This window comes from Schistocerca nitens, chromosome 1 (assembly GCF_023898315.1).
Source record: "Schistocerca nitens isolate TAMUIC-IGC-003100 chromosome 1, iqSchNite1.1, whole genome shotgun sequence".
NCBI classification, from domain to species: Eukaryota; Metazoa; Arthropoda; class Insecta; order Orthoptera; family Acrididae; genus Schistocerca; species Schistocerca nitens.
Window position 1 is genome coordinate 285,516,174 of NC_064614.1, and position 15,561 is coordinate 285,531,734.

Consider the following 15,561-nt stretch of genomic DNA (forward strand, 5'->3'; position numbering starts at 1 on the left):
TAATACCGCTTTTTAATTTTACTCCGGTGAATATTTTGACTGTCTCACTTTGGGTCCCAGCAGTGCTCCGCGAGCTCTCTACAGTGAATCAATGTCCTAGCTAAACGCGTTTTCGCGCTGTACCAATTTATAACATTACACAAAGCTAGTGGTGAAGTAATGTGTTACAATTAATTTAGCGCACGCTACTGCGCCTGTGGCTCGTGCTTTGCGGTGAGTAGACGATGCGGACCCAATCTCACAGTCGGATATCCCTGAAACATTGTTCCATGATTTTCCATTTGATCTGCAGGTAAATGCAAGAAATTTCTCCCCTGAAACATGGGCACAACCTATTTCTTGTCTGTTTTACAATAATCAGTTCCAGTAGCTGCAATGTAATATTTAATTTATTTCCATCTAGATATTTCTGTTCAAAAGGCTCATCTGTTTCGGTTTACAATGCCATTTTCAAGTGCAGATGTGGGTGTTGTGAACAATGTATCATATTTACAGTCTACTTATGATCAAGAACGTATTTTTGAAGATTACTTTTATGATTACGTCTAAGTGGAGTTGAAGATCGTATGGCACCCAGGAGAAAAGTGTGAGCTATCAGTTGTGAAAGTTGCCCATCCAAATCAGTAATCAACAGAATTGTAAATTTGCTCATAGAGCAACAGGCAATACAAAAAGAAATCTCAACACTACAATAAAGAGCAAAGAAAAATATTTTCCACTTAATATAGTGCTCAGAATGTACATCCAAAAAACCAAACCTAAAATACAAATCGTACGTAAGTATATGACTCTGAGAATGAACCTGAAGCTGAAACAAAAGTAACATTTATCCCAACAAATTATCTAGGCCAGATAACGAACAAAATGAACGACTTTTATGTGAGGCAAAATTGAAATTAGCCTTTCATGCGACAAGGAATCTGAAAACAAGAATTCGATACTGAAAAGTGAAACCCACAGAATTATCGAACCCAAAAGTCTACAAAATTTCTTGTGAAAACTGTACGAAATTCTACATCGCACAAACGGAAATAAACGTCAACATTAGATCCAAAGATCATACGAGAGCATGTGAAAGCAATGAGTCAACGTCTTATGTATATCTTAAAAATGAAAATCTCAAGGCAGAACGCACTGAAAACACTGCGCAAATTTTACACAAATTATCTGTGAATAATTTGGAAGAATTGTAGATGTAAAGAATTGGAGATATACATACATACGAAAAATTTCCCGAACGACTTACTAAATGAATAATCTGACCCGAAACACATATTTGAATAAGAAAATTTTATTGAAATCACAGATAAGACGCACAAACAATTTAACCGTATAACATCTACGCAACAAACACAACATCCCTGACTCCCGAAGATACAAAGTCTGTAAACATATAGCATCTATGGATCCCAACTGTCAAATAGCTCTCAAACCATTATTATTAAGAAAAATTTCAGATTATAACAGCTGCGTGATTACAACAACAATATTTCACAACAGCAAGCTCACAGTTTGCACTTGGATGCCATATGATCGTCAACTCCACCTACTCTTTATTAGAAATGTAGTGTATAAGAAAAGGTTCTTGATGATAAGTCAGATATAAAAGCGGTTCATTATTCACAATACCCACAGGTGTACTTTAAAATCGCATCGTAGAATGAAACAGGTCACCCTTTGCGTGCAGAAATATCTAGACACAAGCGAATTAAATATTACATTGCAGCTACTGGAATTATCTTCTTGTAAAATATATTTTGACGTAGTTCGAGCGGCAGGTTCTACTGAGAAGAAAATCTTGTCTGCTTGTTTTCCTGCCCTTTCCAAGGAGCTAAGGATCGTTAATTTCCAACTCATTTGAAGGTTATGATAAAATTAACTGGTTGAAGCTTTTTACAGGATGGTTCAATTCACAATTCAGCTCCTCTGTTGATATGAAATGAAAGTCTACTGTTAAATATCGCCAGGGGGAATTTATTCTCGGTTGTAACTATCTTCCTGCGGACTGATCAATAGAACGGTGTCTTCTGAAAATGATAATGTAGAATGAGCGGTAACCTATCGCATATTTCATGCAGTTGTAGAAGTTCCGAACGGTTTATATGTTTAGTTTACGTTGACTGTTGCTAAGTTGAGCACACCTGTGCTAAACCTTTGTTGAACATGCTGTGTTTTTTTCTTATACCTACTACGACGTTTTGGTCTTCCTATCAGCCAGAAAAAAGACTTATGTATTCACCTGATCTGCTTTTTGCTTATATCCTGTGAAGATGAACCACTACCGAAACGGTATACATTGAGTTTCAAATAAAAACAGCTGATGGTTAAAGTGTGTTTCTTCCATTTGATGGGCGAGTTTGAGAATATTAAAATATTCGTCGTAAATGCTGTATCTTTTGACTGGATTGACTAAGAAGCTTAAATGTTTTATACCTTTAAGTAATGTACACCGAAGTATTTGACATAAATTCAGCTACATACCTCTATCTGTCGCCGCGAAAAAAGGAGCTTAATAGATGGACAGACAGGCGGAAGGCAAAGTGATACTACAAGGATTTCCGTTTTTACCGACTGAGATACAGAACCCACTTGAAAAATAGGATGATTATTTCTTGAAAGGGAACTGAGGGCAAGTGATACGAAATAATTGTGTTTCAACACAGTAAAATGCAGTTTCCGTGTTTTTCGGTTATCTAAGCAGTCTCGGCCCTATTAACCCGGTCAATCGTGACCTTGTTGTAACTCCAAAAAAGCTGTCATGAAACTCCATTTTGCTATAACTCATTTCGACTACGTCATCACCTGAGAGACTTTAAAGCTTACAGCAGTAGGTCCATGTGTTTATTATTCTATGTGTTTATTATTATAAGAAAAGTTTAATGAATAGCTAATGATATATACAATATAGTTAACATACTTTGTAATAATGAGCATGTGCTAACTGTACACCATTTTAAGCTCATTTTGCTAGATTATGACAAAATATTCGGAGCTAGTCGCAGCAAAATAATTTTATAGTTATTATTTGCTGGTGTATATGGAAGTATCTTCTGTCAGAACTGTGGAGTCCAACTAAAACAAGCTCATAGAATTGTTGTCTTCTCGGATATGGTTAGATATCGCTAAGAGTCGTTAACGATAAGTAGTCATAAATCTATAACACCCTCCAGTGTTTCACACTGTGACAATATTTGTGCTTTAGCAGTCAGCTTGTATCTGATGTGTGGATTAGTCTAGTTCTCAAGTAAAATTTGACAGATATCTCACTGACCTACAATTGCTGATAGTTAATACCAACCCAGAGACCACTACTTATTCGTAGAATGTGAAAATAATGTCGCCGATAGAAATCGAGGACTGCAGTTTATCTATTACAAACTGCAGCTCTGTCTGTAGTCGCCTTAACCCACGTTGTTTCCTTATGGTGCAGTTTTATTGTAAGTTATTAAACTCGGGGAAAACATGTAAATAACTTAGATACTCTACAGAAATAAAGAAAATGTTTGCGCTTAACAGATATTAAGAATTCGTCGTGGAGAAAGAATAAATTGTACATAATTATATAACTTTAGTCACGTAAAGAAAGCAGAAAACTGATCTAAGGAACGAACATTTGTTTTTAAATAACGAGGTTAATCATTACTAACACAAAAACAAAATTATGAAAAGAAACTGAAAAAGAAACTTTTATTTTTAAAAAGTAAGTAAAAGTTAGTAATGAAACATACACTTTCTAGACCAATATATCGCGGAAAATTTAAACATTAAACATTTTCTAATGAATTATTGTCATTAGTTTGCAGTATGTATCTAAACGATCTATGTACACATAATAAGATTAACATACCTAGACACATAAAATTCACAATAAACTCATTAGAATCCGAATTCCGAACAGCCATTCTTCAGTAATTGTATGAATCTACAAAATCAAAAACGTTTAGATAAGTAGAAGATTCTGAGTTCCAGGTATCAAGGAACTAAATACTGGCGCATACACGAAGCTATTTCTCAACATTAAACCCCAAAGAAATGTAATTCACATAGCGGAAAAGTAATATCACCACGCGCATTGTACAGTATGTTGAAGTTCTCAAATCTCATTTAGTTTTGCAATTTCTGTACCACTAGAGTTATTAACAGTTTCACCGTCAACGAGTATATAAATGATACAGACTCTACCAGAAGACTTAATATGTAAGCAGCGTACATAATTTTTAAAATAAGAAATAACATTTCCCGCACCACACAAGGCGACAGAATGTCTCCATTTGTAATTTACGCTGTGCATGCTTTGGAGAATGGTTGTCGTTGATCTGAATTTCCATAACAATTCTACTATATAAACTGCTATGCGAAAAAAATTTTACGCCTTCAGATCTCGTTTTTGATGTCTATTTCTAAACATTTCAGTCGACTAAGACTAATGACACTGATTACCTCAGGAAACTCCATTGACACTTGAACTGTGACAAGTAAACAGCAATTACTTATTAGTAGTGATACTGAACGTGGCCTCATTGTATTGGGAAGACCAGCGCTTCCTCAGACTCAGTGTCGTAAAGGTGTAACTGAATTACGGCCAGCCTTGTCCAAAACACTGTATAGCTCCATTAGTTTTGAGGTGCCAGTTAGAAAAGTTTTACAGTAAAAAACAATTGCACTCAGTGCCGTATCGGGACGTGAGAGATGCAAACTCCAGATATTCGACGCAGCTATATGTACATTGCGAAGGTACACAAAATACCGTTGCAAAGCACTGATGGGAAAGATACGTACACTTCTGTGGTGCTGAACGAATCCGGTGCTATCGCTGAAATTTCGAGCTGCACAGATTAGCATCTTGGAACTGCGCGCTAAGTTATCTCTCGCATCAGATCTTTCCCAAAGCTGCACTAGTGTCACGTACCACCGTTGTCTGCGGTGCGTCAATAAAACGAAGCGCACTGTGTGAAGCACTGTTAGCATAGCACGAAAAACCATTTGCCGAAGTAGATTTCTCACACGCACTTATTGTCTTTACAAGCGAATTGTGTGTACAAGCATACAGGCCTTCAACTGGTCACCGTATTGCTTATAAATATATGACAGTTTCTAAGTTGCGTGTTAATTTCGTACATGTGACATGTTCTAAAAATAGTTTTGACAAAGGTAAAGATATTGACGTTTCGGAATAAAAACAGAAACATGTCAGGAAAATGATTCGTGTAAGCAATAAGTGAATCATGAAACTCATTTTCTCTATCATGAAGATACTGTTGCTCCGGCAGCCCGAAATGTATTTTATATATCACGTTATCAGTGAACTGTGCATCTTAAACATCCGTCACATGTGGTTTATCTAAATTTGCATCCGCTGCGGATAGTGAATCTACAGGCTGAGACACATACAAGGAAGGTGATTTTAGAGGTAGTGAAAAATACTGAAGACAAAGGGGAACGTAGTTGGGTGTTTACAATCTGTACGTAGATGAACGAATTTTCTTCATCGATATCTGTTATTCTGGTAAAAATAATTTCGGTGTCTTATTAAAATTCTGACAATGCATTACTTCTGAATTCACAGTTTCTTAAAAAGTGCTGCATTTTGTATGAGGACCTGACGGCCAGAATCTGTCAGCTGCTAACAGTTGAAAATGATCATTCTTGGCAATATATTGAAACGTTATGTAAAATAGGAACTTCCCTTTATGTTAGAAATACCAAATTATATTTTCCTCTTTTTCAAGGAAGTTTTAGCTCAAGCATTCTTTCCATGCCAGTTCGGATACCTCTTTAGATTCTCACTTAAATCATTCACTGCAGAATTCAACGCGTCATCCATGATACCCTTCAAGAAACAGGCGCTGACGATACGAAAATTATTTCTCTCGTGGTTTTTGGTTTGTATCTGTGAGATAGTTTAACTGCAGTTTAATACTGAATTCGATGTTCCGTCCGTCTCCCTTACTCTTATGTCTTTTGTCATTACCGATGGACGGAGTGACGAAAATTAAACTGACTCGTACATTTTGAACTAAACACAAATTTTAACACTACGAAAATGTTGTTCAAAGTACTGTTGAGGATAATGCTGAGTCTTCTGGGAAGTCACATTCCTGGTCATCTGAAGAAATGATAAATGGATGATCCAAAACCATTAATACCATTTATTTCTTTTATTTATTTAATTATTTAATTATTTTTGCATGATCAGACATGAAGACCTTTTAATTCTTAGCTACGCATGAAGCCAGAGTTTCGATTTTGTCAGACTTTTGTGCAAATTAACTTTTTGTAGAATAATGTGTTCTGAAGCTCGGAGCCGTTTCTAATTTCTTTGCCGTTAACATTACGTTATGATCAAATTGCTGAAAGTACTTTCCGGGACTATTTTCTTTAACTACAGACTTTTACTACGCGTTAAGACGAGCCTAATATTAACATGTGCGTCGAGGTCTCATAAACATTATGACGAGAGTAACAGTGACCTTTGTGACACGAAAAGGATGAAGATGTGTCGTAAAAAGAAAACATGCTCGAATATGTTGGGCAAACTGCTCGAACGAACGTAGGGTCCTGAAATTCTTTATTAGTATCTTTCTTCTCCTAGTGGTAACAACGAAACAGATTCACTGATAAATTTCAGTACTGACTGAAACACTCAAAACTGTAGCTGAGGAAATCAATTAATTGTTTTTGGAAGCAATAAAAAGGGTAATTTGCACAAACAAGGCGTCCTTCTTAAGACAGCTAGAAGATGTAAACGTGGAGTACAAAACGGCCCTCTAATACGTACGGGAAGAGCGGGTATCATTACAGGTGTATCAAAAGTCACCACATTATCAAATGAACCTCTCGTTAAACCAAAGTTATTGAAGTTTCTGAATCCAGTTAAGACGGTAAGCGAAGAAGATGGGCTGAGGTGCCTCACATGGATGTGCGTTTTAAGTGGAGACTTACAATAATTTTTCTCTACCAGTCAGAAACTAACTTGTTCGACCATTGTAAAGTAGAAGATTTAACATGACTCATCTAATGAACATTTCTGAATACGGTCGTGACTGAAGCGTGAAAACGGGACTATGGGAAAATATGTTTCGTACTGGAAACGAATGTCCTACCGTTTACATGCTAATATTACTTCCATTTGATTCTAAATATAATAACTTCTGTAGAGGTTCCTTACTCAATTTCATAAAACCGTCTTATATAATTAATATTTCAAGTGGATAGCTACTGTTTTATTCGAAACAACATAAAAATATTACCTCTGAACTGATGTGCTTTATCGACGATTAAAAGTTCCAATTCCTATAAACGTAAGACACAGCAAGCGTCACTAGCAATTGATCGCGGCGCGATAATGTACTCGCTATTTATGCAGCACGACATGTACTCTATAAGCATTTAATTCTCTGCTACATTTTAAAAATTATATTTTTGTCTTACACTTGTAATACTAGTGTGTTACTGGTGACATACTAATCTCTTGTCGGGCGACAAGATGAACTCACTATATTAGTGGGAAAGTGCGGAGAACTATGGAAATCGTCATCACAGGAAAACAAAAACAATTGTGCTGCCCTGAAGTTTTGGTTTAGATGGTCTGTCCAGTTGTAACAAGCGTGTATGGTTGGATACGTAACGTTCGGCCATGCAATGCAAGAGACCTAGTTTCAGACGGATAGTAGTATAAAGAAAATCCAGGAAACATTTGAAAGCAACGCAATCACGGTACTTATCCCAGACACTGTAAACGTCGCAATGATCCTGTCCATGTAATACGGTTTTACGTCCCCATAAGGTGAAATTTTGCTCAGCAACGAACGTTTCCCTGTCGACATGTCATTACATATGTGGCATATCATTACAGTAGCGGAAAATGACACGGGTGAAAAATATATGAGGACAGAAGTAAAAAGGCTCAATTAAACACCGGGCCGCAAACGAACTGCTTGTAAGGTAACTGCAAATGTGTGGTTAAGATCCGCCCAGACTTCGGTATTTAAATTTTACTCTGTTAGTATAAATGATTTGAAACGTATGCTTTCCGCTTAAGTGGGGACAAGTGTTACCCTTGGCCGAAGTTCACTAGGAACACAACGCTACTCCAGAACATTACATGTTACATATTTACCGTGCCATACACTTCATGCCTATTAAAGGAGGTGTTCCACGAGTCGTCCTGACATTTTGCTCCAATGCTGCACTCGTGCCCGCGGTGATTTACTGATTCTTTCAAACACCTCTGTATTTTCTCGTAAAGCTGCTCCAGTTCAAAGGGAGTGATGGACTTCGAGGTGGCCCTAGACAGGACTGAGGTCTGGTAAGCTTTAAGACCAAGATACAGGGACCTTCTCGACCTACCCGTCATGGACCACACAGGCTCGTTAGCTGTCATCCCACATCAGCAGCAGAATGTGTACGTGGCCAGTAACGCACCTAACGCTTTTCTGAAGTATTGGCCATGGATGAAACGTGGACCCAATTAGATTTGGACTTATTATAGGAAATAGGTTCCGCCTTGATGCAAAAACACTGTTTCGGCAACTCTGTGCGATCATCAGAGGGTTTTATTTATTGGAAACTGTAACAAGCGAACATATTTTAGTAAGACCTAAAGAAAGTTTTTGTTCGTTTTGCTTCTTACCGTGATTTTACATTACATGGTTTTGCAGAACCATCTCTTTGGTTTTCTGCACTGATAGCTTGTCATCTGCAAACCAAACGATGAAAATTGTATTTCATCGGCGAATTAACACATCCCAATTTATAGTTTTCAGTAAACCAAACCCACTGATGATGGCACACAAGGGCCGAAACATATTTGGGCAACAGAAAAAAAACAGCGGTTTTGCATAAAGACGGAACCTGTATCCTATAATGTAACTGCAACGCAGAAATAGAGGCAAGAGCTCGATATGCGAAAGATGAATATTGGAACTTAATTGGAAATTTTTCACTGCAAATTCATAGCAAAGTTTCCAGGCAACGGTAGGTGTAGCGAGAAGACTTGCGAACAGTACTCCGAGGTTGATAGGGTAGAGTCACTATGTAGAAACTTCTTTTTATTTTCTGTTTATTACATTACTTATACTGCAAATAAACGGAAATAATACACACTATATTGTATTTGTTAATGTTTTCGTTAAAAGGATGGATGTCAAAAGCAAAGAAGAATTTGCGTTTGAAAATAAATTTCCAGGAAAGGATCCTAAGACATTAACAAAATATCGTATGTAAAATTAGATTCTTTTATTATTTTACAGCTGATGGTCTACACTTGATAGGACGACATTCGCCGTAAGGACAGGCTAACCTATTGTTGGCGTGCAGCTGCTGAAGGTTGCTCGAAAGTCAAAAAGAAACAAACGAAATACAAATTCTTGTACACTTCAATCACTATTCCTTCTTGGAAAGTTACTTACAGATTCCTTGTGGACCTCGTAACTACAGTCCTTTCTTGGAGATTACTTACAATCCCAAACTTCCTTATCCTTTTCATGCATTTTATGAAGATATTAATAGATACAATATATTAATCATTTTGGTTTACTTTCAGTGCAAGTGAAGTAAAGATAGAAAGTCAAAAAGAAAAATGTTTCCACAGAGTGTCTCGAACCTATGACCCCCGGATCATCGTTCCGTACTCTTTCCACTCTGCCAGCCGCCTTCTAGTAACTTCCCTATCATGAATGGTTTACACCTTGCCGGACAGCACCAAAAATGCTATTTTTTCTAAACACTTGGCCATCTGAAGCTCCCCACTTTTGTCGTTTCATTTCTGACTAGGCCTTGCGTACACAATAAATTCGGACGAAATCGGTGATCACGAGTACACGGAATCATAGCATCCCATAACCACAAACTCGCAGTTACATCGCAGTGGCCTGTTAGCGGATCCGCGTTTAGCGGAACTGTTTTGCTCCTAGTATTGCATGCTTTCACCGAAGACAGTTTCACTGTTAAGTATAGTACATCCTGCATGGTTGGTTGTGACTAAATCCATTACACTATTAGAATGTAACTAGATAAGACCCGCTATACAAATATATGGTATGCTGAGAACCAGACTATAATAGCCACTTCTGAAGAAGAATTTCAAAGAAATGTTTTTAAATTAAATGAGATGAGTCTGGAAAACAATTTCAAAATGTCTACGGAAAAGACTACTACAGTGGTTTTCCATAGAAAAAAAACTGGTGCGATCAAAAAACAGTGATAGAAAAGAATCGCGCAAGTGCGTCATTTTAACTACCTGTGCTGTGATATTTCTTTTGAGCATGAGAAAGACATTAACAATACTATCGGAAAATTTAACGGTGTGTGGAAGAATAGAAAGAACATTAAAGAAAAGGGAAACTAAAGAAACGTAACTGGTCTTTTATATAGCACCATTTGTTCCATTGCTACTTTACGGAGCTGATGCTTGGATAGAAAACAAGGAAGACATAAATAGAACAGCGACATCAGAAACGAAATTCCTCAGACCTCTAGACGGAATTAAACTGGAAGATACATTAACAAACGTAGATATTAGAAAAAAGCTTTAAAATTTTCCCTAATAAATTAGAAAAATCGGCACGTATAAGTAGAGAAGGAAGGAACACATAAACAAAATGTAGCAAGGCAAAAATTAGTAAAAAAGTTTTTCAGCTTATACCCTAAGGGGTAAAGGACGTAAGTCGGCCTAATAAATGATGGATCTATGAATCCGTAACAGATTCCTCGAACCTGATCCATGACTGTAGATGATGATGACGATGATGGTAATGATGAAGATTATTATTAATATTATTTTTTTTTTAAATCTGATTAGTTTGAAAGAGACAAACAGCGTGTAGTGCAAACAAGAGACACAAACGATGTGTCCACTTCCTTTTATGAGTGTTGGTAAGATTCTATTCATCAATACATATCAGTGCCGTAGATCCACACCGGGTGTTACTGTTCATTTTAAGTAGGGTCGCTTTACATATATGATCTGAACAAGCAGAAATTCCTGCAGTTACTTTGCATTTTGAATTAAAGCGTGGTACGCTGTCGGGACTGAATCAACTTACAACTTCATCTAATTCACGTAGAACAAAATGTACGTGACATAGTTTCTAACACATGGCATCGGAAGAATGGCGATAAAAAGAAGCGTAAAACGAAATAGAACCAGAAATCTCGACATAAGACATCTGTACCGTATATCTGTCATGTCGGTAAGCAGATATCTCCTGCCCGTAGAAAAGTAATTTACGTAAACGCCATGATAGATTTATTTTTCACTCAAATCCTACTTCAAAGCACCAACGCCATAGCTTCAGAGATCCACATCGTTTGAAGGGAAAGTAGTGCTGAGAACAATTCTACTGAAGCCTACAGAAGCCGAGTGATTGCCTAGACTGTCAAGCGGAGAGAGAAGTTCATAGATATTTAAGAAAAAAATTATTTTCTACGAGTACATAAAATTACAACTTTCCATACTGTTAACAGCATGCACTAATATTCACAACTATTTTATTGGATTCTTAACTGTTGATCAAAGAAATGAAAAGTAAATAGTTGAAAGCATATTTTCAGGTTTTCCCCTTCTCCAGAATGTCGTAGGTTTATACCTCGTTATGTTAAATACAATTCGTGTTTTATGCTGAATTTTTACCGCCCAGACATACGTACATACCGATGAGAACTACATTGATGGTGAAACAATAAAACCGTAGTTATTTCAAAGCGTAGGCTTTACATATGGTACTTAAAACCTACGAACGTCACCAATTGTAGCGTAAATGGTCATCAAATGTGTTGAACTAGAAAGGTTTTTGTTATAGGGAACGAACTCTGAAATACGTATGTCGTGGATAGGAACTGCCTAGCTTGTTCCTGACTGTTGTTTATAAATTCTCCAAATACCTTGCGTTTTTGGTGCTGATACCTTATCCTTCACACAAACGTACAGATTTGAGAGGCTCACGGTGGTGGTAGATTATGATATTATACAGTTGCCTTAGAAATACAATTACCAGTCACATGTGTTCGATGAAATTTCTGTATCTGAAGCATAACACATTTCGAGTGTTTATTTTTCAAAGATGAATGCTCTTCATTGCGCGTAAATGATTATTTAGAAGGCTCACACCTGGTTTAGAAAAGATACTTGGTTAACCGGTTGATGTAAATGAGATGTGCCTAACTGTGAAAAGAAATAGGGAACAGGTTAAATTTATTCAGTAATCTGATTTATTTGATTTATTCAAATATGTATGGTTTACTTAATCACGATCTTCATGACAGCGAAAAAAAAAACTTAGGACGTTATTTTGAGATTCGAAAAAATACTTTAGACCCGATCCAAAGAAGGCATCGCTTTTGAAGTAGACACCTCCCTTCAACTTTGGCTGCGTCTGAATCTATTTGGTAATTAACTCCGCCAGACGCCATGTGATTAGATGCTCGTCGGCACATTGTTTCTCTTACGCCACCGATGATACTCTTTACTTGACTACCACGTCTTTGTTCATCATAATATGATTCTCAGAACTGACTATGACTGCCTGAGCTACAGCTGGTATTTCGTAAGTATCTTACTAGTGACAAGCACACTACTTCTTCACTACAATATAAAGCGTCTAATGATCACTTACTAAAGTGTGTCACAGATCGTACTTAAATATGCTCCTGCACTGCACAAAAATGTACCAAATGCATTTAACGTATTGTTCAAATGCCTTGACCAGTAAGGCCCATCCCACTTATTGTCAGTGTGTTACATCACAACGACTCCTGTTAATACTTTAAACGCGCGTTTACTTCGTCCAACGCATGCACCATTCGCATGGTTAGTAGTATTGAAAGTAATCTCAAAAAATCAAGAATTATTCGCAGTTTCTCACAGTTTAGCTCTGACGTTCACCGAACATTCTTGACTGATGCTATTCTTCTAATGCTATCTTAATTTAGTAGAGGCACAGAATTCCTTAGTCAGATAAGGGCAAAATGTTAATGAAATGCTGATTACTGCTAAGCCAGTCCTCGTACATAATTCTCAAAACCGAAGACCTTTAATACGGTGAATTATATTAAAATTTTCAGAAGACTATGAAGAATTGGGAAATGTTGGTCAAACTAATGGAAAGCAAATGGTAGGTTTCATATATGTGAAAATAGGAAAACATGTGTCTTTTTCCCTGAAAGCGGCCTATTTATAATTCGTGCCGCCCAAACACGAAGAGGTTTTGAATTCGGCCAGACGCACATAAAGTTTGACGAGTAAGATTTGAGTGTTACAACAACGATGGGAACCACTTAGTATAACTTTCTTCGTTGCCGTTTAGGCTAAGGAGATCTGTAATTCGAAAGCTGCAACAAGATGCGGTTCCCACTACAAACATGTTATACATGCTTCGTCAAACTTTTATTTTGTTTTACATCTAATTTTTAAATTACCTTAAATTAGTATAAAAATGAGATTCCTTCGTCCGATATTAGCAAAACGTTAGTTAAGTGGTGACTACTTCTAAGCGAATATTTCAACATAATTCTTAAAACCTATGGTCTTCTATAGTTGGAATGAGATTGAATATCCCTAAGAATATGACGCATCCGAAAGTGTCGGCTAAGCTATTGAAAACAGAGCGCTGGAAAACAAACATTCAGTCAGAGAAATAAGTGTCATCTTAGCAGTGGTGTAATATTATAGTCAGTCCCGTGCAAATATTACGAGATTTAGACACTTAGAAAGACTGGATACGGTGATAATAAAATTTGAAAGATTATAAAATGAACTATTTCATGTACCTAATTTAATGTATAGATTTTTCAAAAAAGCATATTTGCGCCATCATTTGTACCAATGTACTTGTATATTTGTACTCTCCCTATTTCAGTTATAGCAACAATATTCACAGCAGAAAAATTTATTTTTGATCCAGTGATGTACATATACTGTTTCTCTTTTGTGAAGATAGTTGTTTGAACTGAAACCTGTAAGAGAACAAATATATAGTTGTACACCTGGTGGCACATACATGCTTTTTTTTCAAAATACTTAACAGCCGTAGACAGCATGCTAAAAAAGTTTTGTTAGCATACCGATGACTGTGCTATGCTGCCATATTTTATCAGGTTAATAGATTCTTCTGTCGATGCTTGGGAGAAGTATTTCACATTTACCAAGGAAAGACACAGCTCGCTTTTGTTATTGACAAATACAAAAATGTTCTACAAAGCAGCGGTGAAGAAATCTATTGACATTATCAACTGAGCCAACACAGCATACTTGCCAGTCTTTTACAATAGATCACGTATACGGTTTAGTTGATGAGTATTGGCTATTTACATCGCAACAGAATATTAAATCGTTATTGGTTTCGCCTAATTAACTCAGCGATCCTATCAAATACAAAAGAAATGTGATTATTATTTGTATTAGATATAATCTGTAGGATTACAGATGAAAAACCGAAACAGTGATACGGTATCGTGATGTTGATGGAAGCAATATAGATGAAAATTTAATACTGTAGCTGGTCTCCAAATAGTATTCTAAAAGTATCATGTAAGACCCAAGACTTGTTGAGGTCTGTAGAGGAAATATAATGTGAGAAATGGATTCTGCAGTTGGCTATTGAATGTTTGAATGAAACACAATTGTGTGACTCACCATTAAATTTTCAGTCCTGCAGCGGCTGGTCAATCACTACTGTGTAAATCGTATTCGTCAAAATATGGATTTTCTTAATACTAATAGCAGTGTGCATAGCTATAACACCAGGAGAAAGGATGATCTTCACTATGCAGGGTTAAATCCGACTTTGGCACAGAAAGGGGTAAATTATGCTGCCTCAAACGTCTTTGGTCACCTACCAAACAGCATCAAAAGCCTGACAGATAGCCAACTAACATTTAAAAGTAAATTAAAAGAATTTCTAGATGACAACTCTTTCTACTCATTGGCTGAATTTTTAGATGTAAATTAAGGGAAACAAAACTTAAACATTAGTGTCATGCAATATTTTGTGTAATGTAATATCTTGTACAGATATCTTTTATTAACCTGACACGTTCCACATCATTACGAAGTGTCGTATTCATGATCTATGGAACAAGTATTAATCTAATCTAATCTAATCTCTATCGAAAATATGTAGAAAATGCGACATAGACCCAATAACGAACTCATAAATACTACATATTACACGTCCTGTTAGGACGAAACGTGTGACATGCTTCAGAACGGGACATTTTTGCACTATTTTAGTGACGAAGAAATTTCGGAAGCATTATGGAACACTTAAATTCTGCTGACATCGACAGTGGAAATGCTATATAACATGATAAAATATGTGAAGAACGTGTCATAGTCCTGATAACGAGGTCGTTAACTTCAAAGTACACGCAATGAGTCAGGGGATTGGGCGATTCGGTGCAGCACAGGATATTTGATTGTTGCTCGAGTGACAATGAGTTTCCGCATTGAGGAGTCCCGCACCGGACAGACGAGGACACCGGCGCTCCAGGGGCTGCCGTACTCACCGGAGACGGCGGCGAGGGCGAGGATCGCCGCTACGAGCAGGGAGCCGGCCATGTGTC